At 38.7% G+C, this 27,084-nt stretch overlaps 1 protein-coding gene across 2 annotated transcripts in view; it reads right to left on the bottom strand.

Moving 5' to 3' along the window:
• Positions 1 to 27,084, bottom strand: part of LOC148361487 (protein phosphatase 1 regulatory subunit 29-like) — a 183,363-nt gene that overhangs the window by 105,660 nt on the left and 50,619 nt on the right. For both annotated transcript variants that reach the window (XM_088343139.1, XM_088343140.1), the window contains exon 2: positions 737 to 899. The gene's annotated coding sequence lies outside the window, so the exon portion shown is untranslated. The remainder of the gene's footprint in view (positions 1 to 736; positions 900 to 27,084) is intronic.

The following is a 27,084-nucleotide window of genomic DNA, read 5'->3' as shown; positions in this document are numbered from 1 at the left end:
CAAGTATATAATTTTGCTCATTAGTGTGACAATCATTGAAAAAAATATATGTATATTCTTCCAAGGATAAATTTCAAGGTAAATCTGTTCATTTGAAGTCTTATTTTTCCTAATTCATTTAAATTAATTTATTAAAAAGTGGTGAAAAAATAAACTAGTAAAATAATACATATAATATTTTAAGCAGACCTAGAGTTATTAGAAATCGAATGGTCTTAAATGTCAAAAACATTGAGAAACATTTGCATTCGTATACAAGTGGCTCTGGAGCTGCTTCCTGAGGCTTTTTCAACAAACCACACCCTGACAACCTTACTTAAGTGGAATGCTTGGCAATGCCGAGCCTGGCAACGTCGGGCCATTAAGCTTGCATGTTTTTGAATTAATATTAAAGTGAGAAATATATTTTTTGAAACCTTATGTCAGACGGCAAATAATGATTTTGCAGTGCAGGATGCTCATTTTTAACACAAATGGTAGTCTATTTCTGATTAACTGAAGAAAAACAATGTTACTTTATCCCAATACTTGCTCAGTGGATACAATTTGAGTCAATGTGTGTTACCCTGAAACACTCAAAATAAAACGAATCGTTCAAGATCACTTCCACATTTTCATGTTTTCTGGGTTGGTTGATTTCCAAGGTCTGCTCAGGGTACCTCGTGGGACGTTTTTTACGACATATACAGTTCGATGAATCCACATCACGTCAATGCGTTTTTTTTAAATCACTCACCTCCTTTTGCTGGACGAAGCCAACCTTCACTTTACAAAAATGAGGGCTCGTTCGACTCTTTCAAGAAAAAAACTGGTAAGAGAGGTTTTTCTTCCCTTCAATGTCCCAAAATGTATCGGCTTCTTCGAGTTAAAGGGAGAACGAGGGCAAGAGGTCTCAGGAGCTGATGGAGAAATAAAGAGAGAAAGAAGAGAAGTTATTAATTGAAGTTTGATGACAGCCCAGCCGGGAAGGCAGGAGATTGGCAGCCCAAGATAAAAATCAAATCTATTGTGGGGTGAAATTAAGCAGACAGAGTGAGCGACCCACGCCTAATTGAAAAGAGACCGCCGGTCAAACAGGTCTGAAAAATTATCCAGGAACTCCAAAAAGAAAATTAGTGACGGCAAATTAGTCGTTAACGGGTGAAAGACGTCGCTGAGGAGGATGAGATACAATTCGGACATACCCTTTGACTCCATTATGACTTGAATATCCTCAGCACGTGTAAAACGCAAATTGATGGACCAGAGGAGCACATGCTAATTGATTTGATTCAATGTCAATGCACAGCAGAATTGGGAGGAACGACTGACACAGTACAAACTACACGGAACAAATAGAAATAATTAAAAAAGTAGTCACATGTAAAGCAATCTTGTATGCAGTGTTTGGAAGATATCTTTCTCAACTGTAAATAAATGAATATGCTAGTAACCATATTAAGAATCAGTGACGGGGAGTCAGGGGGGGCAGGTGAGGCCAGTCATCATGAAAACATCAAATTAAAAATATACTAATTTGTTATATTTGTCTGCTGTTAAAGTTATTTTTCATTTAACCTCACATTTTCCGTATTTTCCTCTTCTTCTTCATCTTCTACAGGTGTAACGGCGATTGGCATCCATCACTTTGGTGCATTACCGCCCCCTATTATAACATCCACGTCACTGTTCCACTTCTCAAATTCTTCTATTGTCCTTTTCTCAAGAAATGCAAAGACATTCTCCGTTAAGGCCCATTGTCTGAGTCCTGCAATCCTTTCAAATGCCTTTATTCGTTCTTCTACTAGCTCCTTTTTGGGATTTTCTTTTTCAAAATCGCTGAATTAATTAGGGTCTTGTGCGCCTCCTTTCACCTGGAGCGCCGAGTGAGTTTGGAACAGGGCACAAGTGTTTACAATATCCACAGACCTGTCCCTTGTTATCCTCACCCTTTATAAGCATATTTTGGACAGCAGATGTCGTCAGGTCATTTTTCGTTCCATGTGATAGTGAGACAAAGAATTTGAATTGAGCACGCACCGCAGCCCAAAACCATTGAGTTAGTGATAGTATTATCAAGCTAACAGCAACTAAAGCAACTCAGTATGTTTTCTTTCGTTGCATGGACTTCTGTTCATGATATAGAAATACCAATCTATTGATGCTTTTATACAAAACGTCAGTGTATGGACTTCATTTTTAAGTTCAGGTAAAACAATAAAACAAGTTTTTGTATGCTTTTTTCTATGCCTTTTCTCTACATGAAAAATATTACTAGAACTGCTTTTTCCATCTTCGCAACATTGCTAAAATTCGCCCTATTTTGTCCCAGTCCGATGCGGAGATTATAATTCATGCGTCCCGTCTCGATTACTGTAATGTACTACTCTCCGGTCTCCCAAAGTCAAAAATCAAGAACCTGCAGCTGTTACAAAATGCTTTTACCGATCACAAGAAAGTTTGATCTCATTACCTCGATTTTAGCTAACCTGCATTGGCTCCCTGTTAGCTTAAGATGTGATTTTAAGGTTTTGTTGGTATTATACAAAATCATTAATGACTTGCTCCCTCAGATTTGATTTCCCCCTTTGTTTTGGCCTGGAGCCTGCGCTCTGAAAATACTGGTCACTCGTGATCCCAAGAGCCAAGAAGAGAACCGCAGGCTCGAGAGTGTTCTCCATTCAGGCCCTGGTGTTGTGGTAAGCTCTGCACCCTAAATTGTGATCTGCAACCGCAGTGGAACTGTTTAAATCTAGGCTTAAAACACACTTCTATTCTATAGCATATGAATGACCTATATTTTATTTGACGGTGTCTGTGTATTACAAAAGTCAATTCCATTGAAGTTGGGAAAAAGTTTAAAATGTCAGTAAAATTAGAATAGAATGACTTGCAAACCTTTTCTAACCCATATTTAAATGAATACACCACAAAGACAAGATTATCCATGTTCAAACTCATAAACTTTATTTCCATAAGCAAATAATGATAAACTTAGAATTTTATAATTGCAACAAGTGCCAAAGTAGTTGGGAAAGGGGCTTCTTCACCATTGTGTTACATCACCTTTCCTTTTAATAACACTCAATAAACGTTTAGGAAGTGAGGAGACTAGTTGTTGAATCGTTGATAGTGGAATCCTTTCCCATTCTTGCTTTATGTACAGCTTCAGCTGTTCAACAGTCCGGGGTCTCCTTTGTCTTATTCTGCGCTTTATAATGCGCCACACATTTTCAATGGGAGACAGGTCAGGACTGCAGGCAGGCCAGTCAAGCACCCGCACCCTCTTACTACGAAGCCACGCTGTCGTGAGACGTGCAGTGTGTGGCTTGGCATTATCCTGCTGGAAGAAGCAAGGGCGCCCATGGTAAAGATTCTGTTTGGATGGCAACATACTTTGTTCCAAAACCTGAATGTACTTTTCTGCATTAATGGTGCCTTCACAGATGTGCAGGTTACCCATTCCTTGGCCACTCATGCACCCCCATACCATCACAGATGCTGGCTTTTGCACTTTGCGTGCATAACAGTCTGGGTGGTTCTGTTCTTCTTTGGACCGGAGGACACGACGTCCACAATTTCCAAACACAATTTGGAAAACTGACTCATCAGACCACAGAACACTTTTCCACTTTGTATCAGTCCATTTTAGATGGGCTCGGGCCCAGAGAACCCTGCGGCGTTTCTGGATGTTGTTGATGAATGGCTTACGCTTTGCAACATAAAGTTTTAACCCACACTTACGGATATAGCGTCGAACTGTATTGACTGACAGTGGTTTTCCAAAGTGTTCCTGAGCCCATGTGGTGATGTCCTTTACACATTGATGTCGGTTCTTAATGCAGTACCGCTTGAGGGCTCGGAGGTCACGGGCATTCAATAATGGTTTACGGCCATGCCGTTTACGCACAGTGATTTCTCCAGATTCCCTGAACCTTTTCACAATATTATGGACTGTAGATGATGATATCCCTAAATTCCTTGCAATTGTACTTTGAGGAATGTTGTTTTTAAACTGTTCAACAATTTGCTCACGCAGTTGTTCACAAAGAGGTGAACCTCGCCCCATCCTTGCATGTGAATGACTTAGCTTGTTCGGGTCTCCCTTTTTTATACCCAGTAACAACTCTCACCTGTTGCTAATTCATCTGTTCACCTGCAAATAGTTGATTTCCATTCATCCACTTTCTGAGTAGTTATTGACACCTGTCCCAACTATTTTGGCACGTGTTGCTGTCATCAAATTACAGAGTTGATGATTTTCTCCCAAAACAATAAAGTTTATGAGTGAAGACAATAAATATGTTGTCTTTGCTGTGCATTCATTTAAATATGGGTTGAAAAGAATTTGCAATTTACTTGGATCAATTTTTATTTGCAATTAACACACTTTCCCAACTTCATTGGAATTGAGTTTTGTATTTGTTATTGCAACATCCATTGCAACCTGGTCATCCTGAAAAGGGGATTACCTCATGTGCGGTCCCTTCTCAAGGTTTCTTCATTTTCCTCATGTTGAAGTTTTTGACTTTTTCCTTGCAATCATGTAAGTTTTGATCAGTGGATGGTATAATAATAGTCTTTGGTTTGCAATAATCTTTGGTCTGCGCAACCCTTTGAGACTCCTTGTGACTAAGGGCTATACAAATAAACATGACTTGTCTTGACTCGGCAATGCTAAACTTTACATATTGCTTTCTTGTTTGCCAGTCAAATGATGAATAAGAAGTAGTTAATTTATTAGTAAATCTGACTGTTTCTTAACAGACAGGAACCTCACCACACGTCACTGTTAAAAATGTAATCACAGTCTAAATATTTCAATTGATTTGGCAAATGAGAGATACTGTGTCAGAAGGTTCAAAGGCTGAATGACAAATTATAGAATGATTTGGACTGATGTCAAATGATCTGGGATTAAAATTAATGACATAAAATTTTAATATGGATATGTTTTATTTTAACCACGCTAATAAGTAGAATCTAAAAGGGAAAAAGATATGGCTGTTGGTTCTTACTGTTAAATATTGTAACGATATGAGCTAGAGTAAAAATTAAATTTATTGAAATGTCAATAGTATGATTTGGCCGAAAAGTAAAGATTTGTCAAACAAAAAATAGTAAAATAAATATTTGACTTAAATTCTAACCCCCTGATTGTTTTATTTTGAACTTTTGAAAAAAACAGAATATTGTAGGCATTGGTGAATGATGTGACAGAAGCACAAAACACAAAAGTGCGTGGGGTTTACGAAACATTTTATTGCAGATCTGGCTCTGAGATTAAATCGAATTTGGGTAACTATATACTTTACTGTTACACGCAAAGCTAAACTTAGCATGTACGAAGCCAGGACTACACTAACGGCGGATATGGTTAGGCCCATTGTATATAGGGCACAGTTTTTTGAAGTGTCACGCCATTTTTTGGCTGTACGTCACTGACAGATCATTTATGTGGAAGCTGAATAATAAATGAAAACCCACAGAAAAAACTGTAAAAACCCCAAAACTCTTGCAACCCATCCAGAGCAACTTGATTGGGTGAGTGGTAGGGATAGGCAGAGCTATGCACACAGCGCACACTCCTCCTCTCCCTTGCCCAGCGCCGTCTGCACCGAAGGTAAATACATTGTTATCCTTATTTGTAGTATTTTGTGACATTTTTACAAAATAACTTTGCTTGTACTATTAACCAACTGCGGGAGGGAAACACATTTGAAGCGGTATATTTCTATTGATATGAGACCAAGGCTATGGCAATATTATGATTTAATAAATGTTATCAAATCATCAAACTTCACTCAGTAAAATAAAATGTGCTGAAGAGGTTTTTTTTTTTTTTCTGGAGATCAGGTTTGGCAGATTAGTTGAATTTTGTCTCAAATTATTTGGTGTGGCTCTCTCAAAATAAATAAATCAAAATATTCTGTAAACCATAAAAAGCAATTTTGAAATCATAAAATACTTGTAACGATTTAGTTGATTTGTAATTAATCCAGAATAAATGAAATTTTGGTTCCCGGTTTAAGACCGGGTGGAAACATTTGTTAGTCTGGAGAGGGATGGACGCCACAGGAAATGGTGCCCCTACCACCCTAGCAGTATAGGAATCCACGCACCAGATCCCCAAGCGGGTTGCAGAAAATAAATAGTGTTATCACAATATTATAATTTTCCAACATAAGTCCTGTATAGGGGCAACACCACAGCGCAGTGGTTAGTGCGTGTGCGGCACAGTTCTGAGGTCATGAGATCGAACCTCCTGTTTGGAGTTTGCATGTTCTTCCCGTGCTTGCGTGGGTTTCCTCCGGGCACTCCGGTTTCCTCCCACATTCCAAAAACATGCATGTCAGGTTAAATCGGCCGGTCCAAATTGTACCTAGGTATGAATGAGCGAGAGAATTGTCTGTCCCTGTATGCCCTGCGACTGGCAGGCAACCAGTTCAGGGTGTCCCCTGCCCACTGCCATCTAGATTGTTTAGTTTTTTGGCCCTCACAACCCCTCTGCCCCCTGTCATCCTGTCTGTCATCTCAAGCTTACCTCGCGACTTCAACTGATCCATGCAAACATGTTAACGCCGGCGGGAAAAACAAGGGCGCAACAGAGTCTCTCCTGCTCGGGAGAATGTCAGCAGCAGCACGTTCGGAGGACGGCGGCGACACGAGCGGCTTGTACATTTTTCTTTCTTTTTCTTTCTTTTTTTTCCTTTTATTTTATGCCATCTGCATTTAGATCCTTAAAGTAAAGGTTTTGGTGGCCAGGGGCATTCGTGTGACAAAGAGTGGGTATAAAGGAAGGCGGGACGACAATCACGAGTAAATGTCAGCTTACTGACCACAAAAACACTCCGGGGCAGTGGTCAGGAGGATACGGTCCGAGGAAAGCTCCGAAACGTGGAGAAGGAACATAGAAAGATTGCCAGTTTGCACAAGAGATAAAAACAAAATCACTAAAAATAAATCACAAAATAAAGAAATTAATATTGAGAACTTTACTTTATTTTACTCTGGCAATTCCAGCCGACACCAAATTTGAGATGAAATATAATTAATGGAGTATTGTGTAATATTTGACCACTAGATGTCACTGTAAGGCACATATGTCAGAGTCAAGGCCCGCGGGCCACATTAGGCCCGCGAGAGGGTTTTACCTGGCCCGCGTGACGATATCAATATATTATTAGATCCGGCCCGCAGGCCGCTGCAAGCCAGCAGCCCGCAGTACGCATGAATACTACATTTCCCACAATGCAACGGGGATGCGCCGAGCGGGAGCAAAGCGGGAGGCGGTTTGATTTATTCAGCAGTCGATCAGCAGCAGTCATCAGCATAACAGCAAAAATTAGCCCACAGATACCCATCAACAATGGCTAAACGGAAGGTGGACACTGAAAACCGGGGCTTTCAAACAAGGTGGGAGTTGGAGTACATGTTCACGGAGGTAGCTGGAAAACCTGTGTGTCTGCTATGTGGAGAAAGTGTGGAGGTGATGAAAGAGTATAATATTAGACGGCATCATGAAACAAAACACACGCCTCAAACAAGTAATGTAGAGTTGTAGTAATACAGTACTGTATATAAATGTATGTAAATACAGTAATAATACAGTAATGTTTCCTGTGCAATTACACATTTGAAGTTTTTACTCCGTTCAAGTTTAAAAGTTAAATATGCACATAAAGAAGGTCTTGTTTTTTGTTGTTCCCCTCGGGAATTTTAAAGCTTTATTGTCTATGTTGCCTATGTTGTTTTTGTTTGCCGACTCTGTCCTGGGAGTGTTTCTTGTTTTTCGGCTTTTCATGGAAAATAGATCTTGATGTGGACAACAGTCTTTTGATAAAATTGTCTCCTATTTAGCAGAGAAAATGACTTTTGATTGTTATTATTTGTTAATCAGTAATTCCTTTTTTTCACACTAACCCAGAGAAAGCACAGAAAGGAAAGTCAATGTACATTTGAGCAGGACAGATGAGGTCCAGTGTGTTGATTGCTATTGGTTTTAAGTAACAAGAGATTTTTGCACTTTATTTTATTGTATTTCGAGGCAATATTTTTTTTTAATAATTTCAGATGATTGAATGATAGAAAATGGTTATGAGTTGTTGTTATGAGATATGTTATGAGTTTTTTATATAAAGGACATTTGTATTTTGTGCCTGCTGAAATTAAAAATGACTGACAGAGTCATAAGAAAATATTGCTTTATTTATCCAATCATATTGTAATATATTTGTTGTGTTTTCAGTAGGTTAAATCTTGGTTTCAGTAAAGATTGGACAGTCCGGCCCTCAGCTTGTAGCCAAATGTTTTATTTGGCCCTCCGTCCATTTGACTTTGACACCCCTGCTGTAAGGTCTGGACTAGAGCAACAAAAAACGAGTGCTACAAGGCACAGAGAAGAATACAAACTAGGGAGACCCAAGGTAACTAAACAGCACCATTGTTCTTATTTTTTGCCCATAAGGTTTATATGTGTACTAGTAACAGAAATATGGTGGACAAAATTGTCCATTCCCTCTAGGTAAGTTTTAAGTTGTTTGTTTATTAGACACTCAAAATAAGCAGAGAAGATGTCAATGGATTCAGAACTTGCAAGTAGAACAGAAAAGGGGCAAAACCTCTGATAAGATATTCCAACCTGTTCTTAAAGCCTCCTCTGAGTTGTTTATTTTTGTTAAATCGACTTGTTTTCAAAAGCAGATCCTTAAATTGAGTGGAAATCAAAGAACAGCAAAACAATTGGCTGACAATGACAACAATGTAAAAAGTGTATAATAGTCAAAACAACAAACAACAGTAGACAAAACAACCAAAAGGCATTTAATCTTTTTGGAACTTTTAGCTGCGCCATGTAGTTTTGCTTGAAGTTTAAATCAATATTGTTTTTTTTTAATTAATGACTTTTTATTACAAGAAGGTATAAAATAATACACATTTTTCTTTAAAGTAATTGACAGTCAAAAAAATGTAATGGCACAGCAAGACAAAACTCATTGTAGCTGTGTCATTTCATTTCAGCGGTATTCATTGTCATTGTTTCTTCAATCCAAGAATGTCTCGAAATTTTTATCATTGAAATTATTAGAAAATGAAAACTAATAAATACAAATCATACACATCCACCTCTCTCCCTCCAAAAATATTGTTTTTCTGTGTTTTTACTAAAGGAAGTAATATCTATATTATGGAAATGTATTGTGCCACAAAGTTGTAAATTGGTGGAAAGTAAAGAACCACCGAGAATTCAATGAATCTAAATAGTTATGTGATGCTTTGTGATCAGATTGATGACAACAGATTTCTTGCATAATGGAAATAAGTAATATCAAGAGAAATAATCTACAACGAAAGAAATGTTTTTATGAGTATAAAATCTATATTTCATAGCATGTAGACCATGGGTGGGAAAACTATGATGGAGGGATTTTAATTTTGGCCCTCAAAACGAAAAAGGTAAATATGTATTGCTTTGTTTAAAAAAGTACTACTAATAAAAATGTGTTGTTATTTTGGTTTCTTTCAAAGCCTATGTTTACGTTCATTTGCCCCCGAAAAAAAATGTTTTATTTATGCTAATGGCCAACATTCAAATAACTGGTTTATTTTTTTTTCACTTGACAGTTTTTTTTGATCATTTATCAATTTTATTTATCAAGATTTTTATCAAATTTCTGAATCAAAAAAATCAATCAAAATTGATTATTAAGGTGTTGGGAGCAAATTACATCATCGATTCATTGTTTTGTGCGATTTATGCGCATTTATTTAATCCAAATAAGAGTGGATTCAATTTCGGTAAGAGATGCTTGTAGTACCACTATGATCCACCAGAGGACGACTCGAGATCGCATTTGTATGTGCATTTTTGTCTTGTGCCGAACTTGTGGAAACACTTTGGATATTCATTTTCACCAACTGTACCGGGGGAGTAGTGTCAGTGCTGTTGCAGCAGAGTGTGACCGATTCATATTTTTGTTTATTGTTAAACTATTTGTTAAACACTCCAGTTTTTTTTATTGTTTTATATTAGAAAATATTAAGTTGTTTTTCTATCTATCCAAATCTTAAATATTTGAATAGAGAGAAGGAAATTGAGATGCAAAACTATGTTGATAGGATGATGTAATCTTTTTTTCCTCATTGCTGAGGAATCGGATTCAAGGTTCCTTATGGGCATTTACAGAATATTAAATACATCAATCAGCCATAAATTTTTTCGTATGCAATTGTTTTAGCCCAATGCAGCCAGTGAATTAAAACGTTTGCCCAACCCTTGTGAAGGCGAATCAATTGTGTCTCTTAAAAATCAGAGGTATTTTCCATTTTTGTGTTAGAAATAACACAACTAGAAGTAATTAGAGTTTAAGAAAAAATTGTGGCACACATGACTTATCTTCATTGTAAGTGCTCCTTTCCACAGTTATTGATGATAACTGCCACCGTGCACAATGGAAATCATCAGAAGACAGCATAACATCAAGTACAACAATGGAGTAAATTTACCCTCCGCCAGCCTGACGAGACGCCACGGAAAGAAAAATGCTGGCAGGTGCATGATGAGAACGAAACATACAACCCTCCCACCTGAAAAATCATACAGCCTTGTGTGCTATCGAGCAAACAAATGATGAGGGGCAAGGAGCGAGAGAAGGAAAAAAGCGATGTGAGAAAGAATAAAAGGCGCCCAGATCGGGGCGAAAACAAATGAGCAAAAATGATGTTTTGTTCTAGCACCGTGCTCGGAAGTCAGCTGGAGGCCATCATCCATCAAAAGGCAGGAAACGGATATTATGATGGGAGGTGGAAGGGCTGGAAATTACCCTGCCACCCCCCACCCCAGAAAGAAAAAAAAATTCAATATAAGTGAGTAAGAGAATTTCCAAGAGTTATTTTTACTGTATGCGTAAAAAACATGCAAATCAAATTACAGGATGATTAGACTTTTGCGTTGAAACAAATGCTGGTTTAAAATACTGTTTAAACTTTGATGTAACCAAAATGTTTTCATGTTTTTTTAATGATCTGTAAATATTTTCAAATGTTACCCCCCAAAATCCCATTTATTGCCATTAGCAATCCATTCCATGTAGATAAAGGGTCAAATCGACCAATACTATGAGTCCAATACTTTTTGCTTGGAACTGCCATGAGCATTGAATAATTGAACCCATCCTCCCTCAATTTAGCTTTTATTAATGATAAACACGCAAAGGTTTTAGGCACTAAACATGTTCCCTTCTTTTATTCAATAACTACTGGGTTGCCTGTAAGGCAATTGTTTCCCTAATGGATGAGTTATTGTGCATAAGATAAAATACAAGGCTAAAATCAGCTGTAATAATTTGTCTCTGATTGAGCTTTAAGTTGAAAAGTGTTACAAATAATACTACTCCCTGGTTTACCCCGTCACATCCGGTTCCGCCAGCTCAACATAAACACAGACAAAACTGACAGGACTCCTGCATGTGCAATTAATTTCCAGCCATGTTGAAGGATTAAAAAGGCAATGCCATAAGTTTCTCAAAGTGTTTATATTATGTATTAGCAACTATATCTTGTAATCTTTTAGACAAGTGTCAAGTTTATGCACTTTATTTTCACGAACTTATTGGCACACGGTCTCACTGTATTGCATTCTACTGTTGCAGTTTTCACTATCCAGAAAAGGGAATAAAATTATCAATAACATGTTCCTCGTGGTCAAGTATTTTCTTTTTAGTGGTCTATCGATGACACTACAACTTCAATGCAAACTTTAAAGGTGGGGTGAGTCATTTGAAAATGTAAGCCTGCAATAATGACTTTAAGCCAGGGAATGGCAGCAGAGTAATGTGTTTTGCGTTTACGTCTTAGACATGCTAGAATAAACTCTTCTTTTTTCATCTTTTTGGGGGTTTGTTCCACCCTGAACATGCCTGAATAAGTAAAATAAAGGCAGTTAGGCTCAATGGAAAATAAATCAACTCAGTTGGGCAATTTTAATAGAGAAAATGTCTAACTTTCTTATTTTTAAGGACACCTCAAACTACGCACCACACATTTAAAGGAACAGTGTGTATTCTAGAGGTAAAAAAAAATCTTCACTCGTTAAAGGTAAGGTGTGAAGTTGTAGGTGTCCTTAAAAGGTTTAAAACTAAATATATGATCTATTCAAGGTGGTGTCCGTAACTTCAAAATATTCTACTTGCTGATGCCGAAATCATTATTGCAACCTCTGTCAAGGTCCTTATATTGCGCGTGCAAAAAGGTATAACTTTTAAATGCGCTCGAATGAACTCTTTCTTTTTCATCTTCTTGGGGGTTTGGGTTGGCATTTGGACTGCATGTGAAAAGGGCATTTTCTTACTTTAATCATTCTCATCCTTGAATAAAAGAAAACCGCATGCACACGCATGAAATCACTTCCAACCATCCTCCCTTCGCCTGTCCTCCAGCATAATGCGCTCCGTGGCCGGAACACAGAGGGTAAAAGTCAGATAAAAGCAGACACGTGCAAAGAAAAAAATAAATAAAGGCTTTTAAAACTCAGTTGGAGATTGTTAAGACATAATAGAGAGAATATTTTAAACTTTTTAAAACTAAGGTGTCCTTGATACCCACCAAAAACAGATGGGGGGTGAGACGAGAGTTGCCATCAAGGTTTACAAAATATGAACAGGTGAATAATAAACTGTTCGCCTAAGACGTAAAAGGTCCCCGATTTGAGACCTGGGTGGAAAAATGAGTTGGCATGGAGAGGGATGGACGCCATCAGGCTGTACTTCCCCAAGACACACCAGTGGAAATGGTGCCCCTACGACCATAGTAGTTAGAGGGAACCCGAATTTGATTTAAGAAAGACTCAAGTGTCTTTGATGGTTTCCTCTTTTTAAATTATTAGCTTATTTCATAAAGAAACTTTTTTTAAAGAATACACATTTTGCTAAATTGGATGTAGACAACATTGTTGTTAATAAATGTCTAACAAAATAGTCCAAAAATATTTGTCAAAACCATATGTACTCAAATGTTTTTGCAAACCATAATTTTATTGTATTTTTGCAAAATCTGAACAACAACTCATTAAATTGTGGTAGGGATCAGTAAACTAAGCAAATCAGACAAAACTATCTTTGATGTTTATCACATTTATAGCGAAACTGCCTTGTCAAAAGTAGATGTTCAATACTTTAGTCAAATTGTCTCTAGTGCTTGAAAAAAAACCTTGTTTCCCGAAACACATATTTGAATTTCTAAAACATGTACATGGGGTTCGTGAAAGATTCTAAAATGAGATTTAGTGTTGGGGTTTCTCGATTGTCTTTGATCTTTACAAAATCAATTGTTTTTGGTTTGTGCAACAATTTATCAACCGTTCAGGGACTCTGAATTGTCTTTAATGTGGGAACAAAAACGCGACAGGGGATTGTCACTTCAGAAGAAACCAACAAACGAGACATAAATGCGAGTCAAGTGCTGTTATTATGTGCCGTTGCAGCCTAAGTGCAACCATTCAAATCCCTTTTGGTCTAATTAGGCGATTTTGTGGTGCACTTTTGTCAAAAGTGCTCACCTGAGATGACAGCTTGGCCGCATGCTGCCGCCAAATACCATGCACATTGTTGTTTCAGTATACAAATTATTTTTTTTCCACACCACCGACTGTTCCTTAACTAGAAACTACCAGATCAAACAAATATAGCAAAACAGAAAAGATTCAAGCTTTGTGATTACATCAATCGTTTAAAATAAGTTTATCTTCATGCCACTGGATACATAAGAAAACATTTGAAAGAATCTTATTAACCTGAACCCGATTGTAATAATTGTAAAACCTGAATCTTGTGTCACTTTTGTCAAGCCCGGACTGTATTTGACGAGTCTAATGACTTACGAAACTAGTAAAATCTAACAAAGGCTCTTTGAACTCAGTTACGCATTGTTAACACATAATGGAGAAAATATCGAATCTAAAACTGTTTAAAGACACCTCATACTATGCACCCCACCTTTAAAGTCTTTATTACATGCTGAGCTTGTAGTACCATGTCTAATCTCGTTGCATACAATGTTTCACCACGTTGATGTCAATGACAATTAAATCAATAAAGGTTTTTTTATACAATTGTTCGTTAAACTACTGTTCTAGACAGGCGTCTACCACAGCCATGTTTCTCCCTTTACAGCTTTTATCAGTTACAGTTTCTCAGTTATTTCGCCTCCTCGTCCTTTTATTCAGCGGGTTGAGCATTTTTTTTGTCATTCTCACACCTCTCAGGAAGTAACAGACACTTGACAAAAAAAGCTGTGAGCTCTCAGCACATTCCACAACGCGTCTTGCTCGCTCCTCACACTCTCAATCTGGTCGAGGTCCAGACACGGTTTGTCTAGGCCGTGACTCAGCACGGCTCGTAGCATTTAAGATAAATGTTAGATGGAGGCGGCAACGCTAACGTTCCACGCCGTGTCGTGACTCCCGCAGTCTGACTGGGGAGAGGGGGAGGAACCTTTGGAGACGTGAGAAGGAAACTGATATGAAGATGAAGAAAACTGCTGTTAGTGCAAGGAACAAAATGTACAGTATTTTCTAGACTATAGTGGGCCAGAATTTTTGAATGCGTTACCATATCCATGCAATTATTGATCCGTTGCAAAACAATGGTGGCATTAGGGATAACCCATGCGAGGGACATGGATAGTTTTTCACAATTGCATAATATCGAATGAAACGGGAATTGAACATGGATCACAGCAGATAGAGCAGATATAAGAGCTTTAAGCCTCTCATTATGATCACACTGTTTTTGTCCTGCTAACAGATATCTTAGAGTAGGGATAACATTTTCTTAGCCCAAACTAAGCATTTCAAATGACGAACATCTGGAATACGTGCAGCCATTCCTTTCAGAACAACCAAATAACTTCCCACAATGCCTTTTTCATCATTTAGTCCAATCTTGTAATCTTCATAAAGACCTTGCGAGTCGGCTTTGCCACAGACCAGTTCAAATTATGACAATATTCTCATGGCCCAGTCAAATCAGAACTTCAACAATTTAGTACAGTGACTATGAGATAATACCGAATGCCTTTCCATGTGTCGTTTGTATCTGTCACGGATTGGCGTGGTGGCGTGGAAGGTGACCGGACCAGAACGGAGGCAGGAGGCATGAAGGGAGAACTCAAATGCGTTGACGATCCATAGGTTTTATTTAATAAAATAAAAGTCGCCCAATACTCCGGGGCAAAACAGAACAATACAGAGTTCCTCCGGCACGAACTCAACAGGACAAGGCATAACAGACTAAAACAGGACAAGGCATAACAGAACGGGATTGTGAATAATGAGTACTGAACCAGCACCCGCCAAACCCAAAATCCAGCCTTAAAAAGCAGAACAGCAATCAGCTGATCTGCTTCAGCTTGAGTTCGGGGCGTGGCATACTGGTCGTCATGGCGACCGTGACAGAGCCCCCCTCTTAAGGGACAGCTCCCGAGGTCCCAAAAAAGAAAAAATTACTACCTCGCGCCCCGGAATGTTGACGATCGCGATTGGGGCAACCCTGCTCCCTCCTCCGAACACGCAGGAACGGGGAGAGGCAGGCGCCATCTGCGTCGGGCGGATCGGAATCGGCGCTCGGCAGGGGGGGTCTGGTGGCCAACTGGACAGGGGATGACAGACAGGCAGAACCGACGAGAACAGGACAGATAAACAGGACAGGCAAAATCAGGACAGATAAACAGGACAGGCAAAATCAGGACAGATAAACAGGACAGGCCTCTACAGAAGAGTCGCACTCAGGACAGGCCTCTACAGAAGAGTCGCACTCAGGACAGGCCTCTACAGAAGAGTCGCACTCAGGTCAGGCCGATGCAGAAGAGTCGCACTCAGGTCAGGCCGATGCAGAAGAGTCGCACTCAGGTCAGGCCGATGCAGAAGAGTCGCACTCTGGGGGTTCGGGTTCAGAAGAGTCGCACTCTGGGGGTTCGGGTTCAGAAGAGTCGCACTCTGGGGGTTCGGGTTCAGAAGAGTCGCACTCTGGGGGTTCGGGTTCAGAAGAGTCGCACTCTGGGGGTTCGGGTTCAGAAGAGTCGCACTCTGGGGGTTCGGGTTCAGAAGAGTCGCACTCAGGTCAGGCCGATGCAGAAGAGTCGCACTCAGGTCAGGCCGATGCAGAAGAGTCGCACTCAGGTCAGGCCGATGCAGAAGAGTCGCACTCAGGTCAGGCCGATGCAGAAGAGTCGCACTCAGGTCAGGCCGATGCAGAAGAGTCGCACTCAGGTCAGGCCGATGCAGAAGAGTCGCACTCAGGTCAGGCCGATGCAGAAGAGTCGCACTCAGGGGGTTATCAGATTCAGAAGAGTCGCACTCAGGGGGTTATCAGATTCAGAAGAGTCAGACTCAGGGGGTTATCAGATTCAGAAGAGTCAGACTCAGGGGGTTATCAGATTCAGAAGAGTCAGACTCAGGGGGGAACAGATTCAGAAGAGTCAGACTCAGGGGGGAACAGATTCAGAAGAGTCAGACTCAGGGGGAACAGATTCAGAACAGACAAGACAGGACAGGAAAGACTGAACAAAATCAGTACAGGGAGACTCAAGGCAGGCATGGGAGTTGAACAGGCAGGCATGGGAGTCGAACAGGCAGGCATGGGAGTCGAACAGGCAGGCATGGCAGTCGAACAGGCAGGCATGGGAGTCGAACAGGCAGGCATGGGAGTCGAACAGGCAGGCTTGGGAGTCGGAGTCGGGCTGGCACGCAGGGGAGACGGATTAGCAGGCAATCGGCACGGGAGTCGGGCAGGCAGGCATGAGAGTTGAACAGGCAGGCGTCAATTCCTCCCGGGACCCCATTCGAGGCACAGCAAGGGCCACGACGGGCGGGGCCGTGGTTCGAACGGGCAGGGAAGGCCAACTCAGTAGGCGCCTGCCGAACTGCGCTCTCCAGCTCTCCCCAAGTCGCGCTGGGATCGTTCGCTGAGTTCTATTTGTTGGCTGGTTCATTCTGTCACGGATTGGCGTGGTGGCGTGGAAGGTGACCGGACCAGAACGGAGGCAGGAGGCATGAAGGGAGAACTCAAATGCGTTGACGATCCATAGGTTTTATTTAATAAAATAAAAGTCGCCCAATACTCCGGGGCAAAACAGAACAATACAGAGTTCCTCCGGCACGAACTCAACAGGACAAGGCATAACAGACTAAAACAGGACAAGGCATAACAGAACGGGATTGTGAATAATGAGTACTGAACCAGCACCCGCCAAACCCAAAATCCAGCCTTAAAAAGCAGAACAGCAATCAGCTGATCTGCTTCAGCTTGAGTTCGGGGCGTGGCATACTGGTCGTCATGGCGACCGTGACAGTATCCCTATTGGTTTAGTGGACGGAATCTGGCATACTTCTCGCTGTGACTCGGGATTGATTCCCTTTGCATCCAATGTTATGCAGTTGTGACCAGTGATGTAGGGCACTTTTGTTATTTCACGTGCGATCCCTTATAGTAGTTTTTAATTATGTTCGTCGCATAGTCTGGTGTGCCATATATATGAAAACTATTATACAAAAGTATTTTTTTTGGGTGTGCGCTATGTAATCTGACATGCCTTATAGTGCAGAAAATACTGTATGTTCCGCCATTTTTATTTCACTCACTATGGTCTTAAAATGACCTATGATCCTGAGTGGTAAGCGTTCCTTTTTGGTATACAGTGTTCCAAGTCTCCATGCTTTGTTTGTCAATATTTCATTAAAAGTAGAAAAAAAACATTCATATTCACTCCAAGAAAACAAAAAAATAGATTTAAAAAAGATTAATAATAAAGTTTTTATTAAGTGGAGGAGTCTGGAAATAATCATAAACCAAGGTTTTTCTCAACATTCATAACCAGGGATGATCGAGTACCTATACCAGGCAGCAGGTTTGATACCAGCTATTGATAAAATGTGAACATAAATAGCCAGTGCCGCCTTCCGTAGGCTATCTAACTGTAAGAAATCTCAAAGTAAAGGACTGTTAAATTGTTATTAAATAAATTCTACCCTAAGGAAAAATATTGCTTGGATTTTATAATAGCAATTAGTTTTTGGCAAGGAAAATAAGGGAGTTTTAGGTAATAATGGGATTGGTATGTGGTATCTTAAACCAGTGTTTTTTTTTTAGCCGGGGCACGTTTTTTACATTGGAAAATTTTGAGGAACACCACTAACCAAAAATGTTATAAAATGACACTGAACTGTATGTTTAATTACAATATAATTTATAATATCCCAAGTTTTTACAACACAGACACTTGACAATGACATAATATTTGCAGAAAATTATTCATAAATGATTTATAAAATTTTAAAAAGAGACATTGGATAATTTCTCATGGCACACCTGGCGATCTCTCACAGCACACTAGTGTGCCGTGGCACAGTGGTCGAAAATCAGTGTCCTAAACAATGAATACGTCTGAAAAAAGGAGGTAATGAACAGACATATTGAATATATTGAAAAAAAATGAACTGAATGCACAGAGCTAAACCACTAAACTGGTGAATTTGTCACAAAAAAAACAATTTCAATATCAATTTGAAACCCATTAAATACTCAGAACCGTAAACAAACATATATATGGCTAGGATTTAAAATAAATGAAAAACGAGCTGTAGATTAATAAGCAAAAAGAGATCAAAACTTTGAAAAAAAAGCTTGAATCCCTATATCATCTTTAATTATGACATAAAATGACCATGAAATATTAAACTAAAAAAAGTTAAAAAAAGAAGAGAGAACAATTGAAAACAACTATCGTGTGTCTATCTTTAACGCAGTTTACTTTTAGAATAGAATAGAATAGAATATACCTTTATTGTCATTGTTACAAAATGGGTTAACATATTGTGACAACGAAATTGGGCACTCCAGTTTTACACATTCACAGTGAGGTATGAGCCAATAAGATAAAGGAACAGAGAAGATAAGGTTATAAAACAAGGGGGATAAGGCTATAGTTATAATTTTCATTTGCATTGTGCATTGTGTTCTGCATTCTGATTGGCTAAAAATTCCCCCTGCTTATTTTTAACTGACAGTACACTTGTTATTTTAATAAAAACAATGAATAAATAAATAAACCTTTATACAGTATTTTTTTTGTTAAACAAATGCTTCAGCCTGTATGAATGGTTTGTTCTTTGGTTTCAGTGTATAACACAAAATCTAATTGTATTATGACAATAAAAATGATAATAATAATAAATCTAATAATTTTGAAAAAATAGTTTCTACAAAACGAATTTTCCAATCACGGGTTCAATTTGGAATATAACCCCTGCATTAAACAAGGGATCCCTGTAGATGCAAATTTTCCGTTCAGCATTTGAATGATTGCCTTTAATCACTAAATTGGGGATACATTTAAAACCATGTATGTTTTGTATTGAAATTTACATGTAATTTTTCCTGTGTGCTTAGTTTTACAGTTAACTGAAAGGCAAATTTATTGTTTAAAAATATTGTTTTTGTTTTTTTGTTTTTGTTTTTTCTATTTCTTCACGACAGCACATATTTTCTGCACTGGTTTCAAGGTCTGTGTGGTAAATGCTGCAGATACGTGCACCGTGATATCGTTAGAGTGATAAATTAGTGTAGAACGACAACCCTTTAAACTGGAATAGTTACCATGCTTGGTTCATCAACACCTATAAATTATTGCGCTTGTTCATAATCCCATGTTAGACATTGGCATTCTTTTTATATCTATATATATAAGGCACATCAGCCACAAACAACGCCACTAGCAATCGGCATTTTGCTTTTGCCATCAGGAAAATGGCGCGGCCCCAATGTCATTGAGTATCATACAAGTTTGATCATTTTGACGCTCGTTCGCCAATTTTCTCAAGTGTGCAAGGCACTGAGGAAAATGGCGAGCTGCCCTTTACCTCAATGAATGCACTCTAAATACAAAACACTGCAGTGATGTCTGAAAACATTTACGATACCCTTCTAAAAGAGTAATTAGTCAATGTTATTGCCAATATTATTCCTATATTACAAAAAAGGAGCAAAACTGGATGTTTGATGGTACTCAATATTGACTATGCACTCAAGATATTTAAACTTTTTCACCCACAAAACAAGTCCTAATATTATTACATTTGAATTGAACAGTATATCAATTAAAACATCACAGTTCTCTTTCCGTTTCATTGGAGTCATTGTCAGTTTGAATTAGCTTTTATCAAATCCAACCCGAGTCCTCGCCGTGCAAACTAACCAAGACAACAACACAAAAATACTACTTTTCACAACTGTTTTGAGAATCTGGCACTAATCTGCATAGTCTGGTTTATCTTGTGCTGTTGTCTAAAAATAAAGGGCTTACAACTTACGTGACACAGTCCTCATTCGCATCTTCTTTTGGCGCTTTACTAAATATGTGCTAGTTTTCATGAACACTATCCGACTCTGTGGTAGTGGCTATTTTAAATGGGCATGTGATCCAAAAACACGTGAAGTAAACAACTTCAAGAAAAGCTGAAAACATCTTGGTGTACGAAGGCATGACGCCGTTGGCGTTCTGCAACCAAGGCCGTAAACATCAAATTCCCTACTTGGTTGGTAACCTAGTGTGCACAGGACTTAACAAAACATATCCGAATGATCATATACATTTCTTCACCGCCTTTGATGTCAATATCGGTTCATAAAAGACACTGAACTGTTTAAGGAAACAGTTCTTGGCGTGAGTTAACTTTGCCGAAGATGCTTAAAATGTCCTTGAAGTTTACAAAAAAGACGCTTCCAAAGGCATCAGAATGGAAGTGTGACGCCTGCTTACACATTTGCACACTCAAGACACACAAAAACACTTGGAAAAAGGAAGTACCAAGTTGACAGAAACTTCAAAGGCTAAAAAGGATTAAATATACCTCAACAAAGAGAGCATGTGCGTACATGTGTGTGTGTTCCACATGGACGAGTTAGAACACAATCTCCCGGCTCCATGCCTGCTTCTTCTAATTGGAGCCGACATCGCACTATGGCTAATCTTTGAGCCCGATCAATGTGACAGTGACAAACGCGCGTTGTCGGCTTTAGCCACCAGTGTAATTAGCCCACATGCTAATATTAGAAACAAACGCAGCTGAAAATTGTGACACGGAGAAGTCTGAGTTGATCTGTGTAATGGCCGACGAGCATGTCATTAGATGGGTTGCTTAATGAAGTGGCCAGTGAGTGTTCTTCAGCATAGAACGAAGTACAAATGGAGCCTTTCAGACATATTAGGAACTCAACCGGAATGGGTTCTTATGAGATGATATGATTGATAGTTCTAATGACCATTTAATGAATTACGTGTCCATACAGTTGCTTCCACCTTTTACAGAAAAAAGTTTAATTTCAGACCAGCAACAGCGAGTGGCATTTGAAATTCGAAACTGTCAGTGTTTTTGCTTAGTATAAGCAAATGTTGATGCATTTTTTTGAGAAGATGTGTTTAAGTTGTTTTCCATGATGTTAATATACTGTAGATAACATGAAGTTCCTGTAAATGGAACTTTTATGTTGAAAATTTGTCTTTGATTATGTCTGACAGAGCTGTAAGAATATATTGCTTTCTTTATTCAATCATATTTGAATATATTTGTTAGTTTTTCAGTACTTTCAATTAGGTTAACAAGAATACAACTGTCAAATAACAAAAAAAAAGTTTTTTATCCATGCGTTTATATTAATATCATGTGCATAAGAAGTGCACAAACAAATATTTTACAACATTTCATGACAAAACAATGAGGTCACAAAAAAATGGACCAATAATTGGTCAATTTGAGCTACAATAAAATATTCAAAGATAATGCTGCTTTTCAGAGACACATAACCGAAGCTGGACTATGCTGTTACAAATTTCATAGAAAAAAACACATATATTAATAAACCATAATCATATTTAGTTTTTACATGTTTGTGGTTTTTTTAAACAATATGAATTACACCCAAAGAAATCTCTCTACAAACTATGTTTGATATTGGTTATTTGTTTTGGTATGTAGAAGCAGGATATAATGCACACATTTTAGAATGAAATTGAAGAACAAAAAAGACTATAGAGGAAATCATTAAAAGGACACTGTGTAATATTATACCAGTAGACATTCCTGCTTTATTACAAACTACTGAGACTTAAAGTGACCAAACTGCACCAATTTTGCCTGAACACAGCAAAAAGCATCATAAAGGACATTAATCACCGCAGTTTGTTCAACCTGCTATCCTCTGGTAGGCAATACTGATCCATTCGAGCCAGAACAAATAGACTCAGAGACAGCTTTTTCCCTAAAGCTGTCAAAATACTTAATTTAAATTTGTACGGAACTGAACTATACCTGTTTGTCATATCATTGTATCTGTATTTGCACGGTAACAATAATCTGTAAATAACCAATATTTATCATTGATCGCTGCTATTTTAGTTGCTGCCTACTGAATTTTTCTGTTGTGGTTTCTCTTGTGTTGTGTAATTATATATATATATATATATATATATATATATATATATATATATATATATATATATATATATATATATATATCTCATCTCATCTCATCAGCCGTACCGCTTATCCTCATTAGGGTCGCGGGGGGGCTGGAGCCCATCCCAGCCATCTCCGGGCAGTGGGCAGGGGACACCCTGAACTGGTTGCCAGCTATATATATATATATAAACAGAGAGAGAGAGAGAGAGAGATAAAATCATATTGGTAATTGCACTACTTTTGAATTAGATATTACTTAAAATTCTATGCATATTTGTGCACTATATGGATCAGTTTTGAATTTCATAGACACTGTGTAATGACAATAGAGGCCTTCTATTCTATTCTTTTCCATTTTCATTTATTTTGCATTTTTTCAGCCAGGCCTTTCAAAAGGTTTTTTTTTTGGTTTTTGAGGGCACTTGTTGCAGCAATATTGCAGGCAATCATGTCAGCTAAGTGAGCCTCATGTTAAGTAAACATTTTTTTAAACATATACTTATATAAGTAAATGCACATATGTATGACAGTTGATGTATTTTTCTTATTATTCATATAAATGTTGTTTTGTTTAACAAATTTAGTTTTTTTCCCACTAGAATATGTTAAATAATACAGAATGTCGCTTTACATTTTTATTTTTTTTAAGATTGCACCGTTGTACCCATAGAACGACAAATCAACAATGACAACTCTTTAAACTGGAGTAATTTTATAGCTTGCTTTTTACCACTATGAAACAAAAAAACGCAATGTCCCTTTAGATATTTATATTCTAAAAAATAACCTGCAAAAGAGAAATTTAAAAAAATGTTTGACAAAATGTTTATGAGTTGAATGTGCAAAATGTGACTGTTAGTATCACTGGCAATCAGTGAACGTCCAAAATGTTTTGCAGCAAAATTATCGAACTAGATCTCTAAAATATGCATATTTTCTGTCGCTGTTATTTTTGGTGTTCCAGGCCGCCTCCCCTTTTTCTTTCTCCAATCTCTGTGAAATGATCACAGGCCAAGCGTGTTGGCACGCTAACTGGGCGTCATCAGAGCCAAAGCTGGCAGGGGGCATCGACTTGGGTGGCGGATGTTGTGGGCGTAGGCTGTGGGGTGCCCCCAAAACAACAACAACAACAGAGAAAGGTGGCGACAAGCGGATGAGAAACCTCCAAGCGCTGACCGACAAATTCTGCTCGGTCGGCGTGTTGACATTTGAATCCTTTAATTCTGCTTCCTGTCATCCGTCAATCAGACGTGAGCGGCAGCCACTAGCATGCATAATATTTTGACGCTAAGTACATGTGTCCAATATAGAGGCTGGAGAAGCATTTTTTTCTTTATTTACTTTAAGTGGTAAACTACTTTTATTCTGATTTACAGTAATAAGTGACGTGCGTTGGGAGTGGCCAATGGAGAGGCACAGACAGATTTAGAAATGATTGAATCCAAATCTTATTCATAATTTCATTGGCCAAGCAACAAAGTAATGTATAAACTTTAGCATGGAAAAAACATTTTATTGTCTTAACTTGACTTACCTCAACCTTAGCTAACATCTGCGGACGCTAAGCACAATAATACATTACATGCTAACTGTATTGATAATATTCACGATAGGATGTGAATATTCAGCGGTTTTGATAAGGAACATTCAAAAATTATGCAGATGATTGAGAAGTAAGTTTAACAATGAATAAAAATAAGCATTCATTTGTAATTTCACATATCCACAGCCTCACCTGGCTCCTCTGACTACATGTCACTGGCTTGAACAACAAGTAGATATTACAGATTTCATTTTTGTTTGGGTGATGTTTAGGTTTTTCTTACTCACCCTTTTGCCCATTGAGTTGAAATGCATATTTTGTAGCTTGAAAATAAGGCTCTTTTTTTGCTGTTTTGCATTATCAATTACTACTGTCGGTCATTCCAAATACAATAAATAATATCCGAAATAGTTGATAAAGAAATCCTAATGTATGTATGTGTAAAGTGTCCAGTGATCATCACCTTTTTGCATTGTGTGAATCAATTGATAATAAGTTATAAAATGAATATCTAGAAAACATTTGTAAACAAAATAAATAATCTAAGCAACTATATCCTAAAAGGAACACAGATAAAAATAAAAATAGATAAACATATATCTCATCTCATCAGCCGTGCCCGGAGGAAACCCACGCATATATATATATATATATATATATATATATATATATATATATATATATATATATATATATATATATATATATATATATATATATATATATATATATATATATATATATATATATATATATAGTTATTGTTTATGGTTTGACTTTAATTTCAATGAGTTAAATAATCAATTCAAACCGAGACAAATCAATAAAACTTTGATGTTAAATGTAATGTTTTGTCTCATCTCATCTCATTAGCCGTACCGCTTATCCTCATTAGGGTCGCAGGGGGGCTGGAGCCCATCCCAGCCATCTCCGGGCAGTGAGCAGGGGACACCCTGAACTGGTTGCCAGCCAATCACAGGGCACACAGGGACAGACAACTCATTCACACCTAGGGACAATTTGGACCGGCCAATCCACCTGAAATGCATGTTTTTGGAACGTGGGAGGAAACCGGAGTGCCCGGAGGAAACCCACGCAAGCACGGGGAGAACATACAAACTCCGCACAGGAAGTATGGAGCTGGATTTGAACCCACGACTGGTTCCCATGACATGAACTGTGCCGCACAAGCGCTAACCACTGCGCCGCCGTGCTGCCCTGTAATGTTTTGTGCTAAGACAAAATAACTTTTTTATTAAAAAGGCTTAAGAAAACAGTCTAACCCTGGTTTGGACAGGTGAAATGTGTTTATTTTTGTTCTTGTATGTAACTACTTAATGATTACCCAAATACGTTTTTAACCAAAAAGGCTCGGAAAATTTGTGATGCAAATTTAGTCCATTCTTACATTCGAGGACCTAGAAAATAGCTTTTCGAATTTTATAAGTTTCAATGAATGTCCACGCAAGAACTTATGTACAAGGATGTGCGTACGTGCATGCCTGAGCATCCTCACAGCATACGGAGTCAGCCTGGCAATTGAAATGCGACATGAGGAAGTTCCAATACACCCACTTGCACACACAAACACGTACACACTCAATCGCATGCAAATGAAGTGTGTTTACAGTCGGAAGTGAAACAACACTGGAGCATCATCCAACATTATCATATTAGCATGCAAAACGTTGAGGTAAACATAAGACCTCGGCCAGAGCTGGGAAAAAAAAGGTATTTTGCAACTGCTGCCCAAACGCCCAAAAAAAAAGAAAACTCTTGACCGGCATCATGGGCACCTTTTCATACGAGCTTATACGTTTTCCCCCTATTATACATGTTTTTATCATTTCATATTGAAGGATTTTTTATTTTATTTAATTTATAATAAGGGAGTTTACAAATTACAGTTATTGAATGCCGTGAATATTTGTCACAGAGTAGGCTGAAGTTCGAGGACAGGTTGCGCCGTTCCAAGTGTGGAGTGTTTTGGCTGGGGAATTTTGATAGCGGCGCGCTGACGAGGGAATTAGGCCTTAAACGCTTGGCATTGTTTTGAGCTGATACGAGTTTCCTTTAGACATGGCGACGCCTCTCGGCGAGGAGGTGGTGAAGCTGGCACCTGAACCGCCCCATGGGGCTGGGGGGCCTTCATGTCACACTGGTCAGACGAGGTGGGGGCCACGTGGGGAGTTCCTGGCCCGCCCATGGGGGATGGCCAATGCCCCGACGTGTGAAAAGACGGAAGGAGAGACGAGAGATGGGAGATTGTGAGAGGGAGGCTCGACGAAGACTAATTAAACTAATTCCACAATAATTCGGCTAAATTCGATGGAATTCACTTAGTTAAATACTTTAAAAAAATAAATCTGCCCCGTGTGAAAATGCCGGCTATCTTTGTTCATTTTCCCATTAAGAAACGGGCATGCATTGTTAGGAGAATGAAGTTTGTGTTTGGTTAATAGAGTCAGACAACTAATTCGAACAATTTGGTAAACGATACATTGTAATATAGTTTATTCCCTAACAATTTGTAGTATGTCATAATAGTTTTTGTACAAGATTTTTATTTTTTTTCTAAAAAGGTCAATCTCGCCTTGCCCGGATCTCCTAAGTCACTGGTAGCAGACAATAATGTCATCGCTGCTTACACTATTTTAGTATTCTACATAGTGTCATGGTTGCCGATTCAGAGCACCTATGACTGCTCGTTCTGTCATGATTCCCGATTCAGAGCACCTGTGACTGCTCAATTGGCGCCAACAGCCCTGAGAGCTGATTGGCTAATGAACTTCTTTTAAACCCCCGGCTTTCAAAAGATCCCTGTCAGATCGTTATGCGAACCGTTGCTCCCAGCTCGGCAAGCTCTCACGTTCAGACTCTGTTCCTTCACTGTTTTTCCCTATCTGATACCCGTTGCCAACCTGTTTCCGGACCTGACTCTGCCCCGTTCTGCCTTCCCGATATCCGACCTGTTTTGCCCCGCTACCTGCCTGACACCTGTTGCCGACCTTGCTTCCAAACTTGACAAGCCCTATTTTCCCTCTTTATTAAT

The sequence above is a fragment of the Urocampus carinirostris genome, chromosome 8, assembly GCF_059441175.1.
Source record: "Urocampus carinirostris isolate Australia breed hairy pipefish chromosome 8, RoL_Ucar_1.0, whole genome shotgun sequence".
NCBI lineage: Eukaryota > Metazoa > Chordata > Actinopteri > Syngnathiformes > Syngnathidae > Urocampus > Urocampus carinirostris.
Note: the sequence above shows the minus strand (reverse complement) of the source record. Positions and strands in the feature narration are given on the sequence as shown.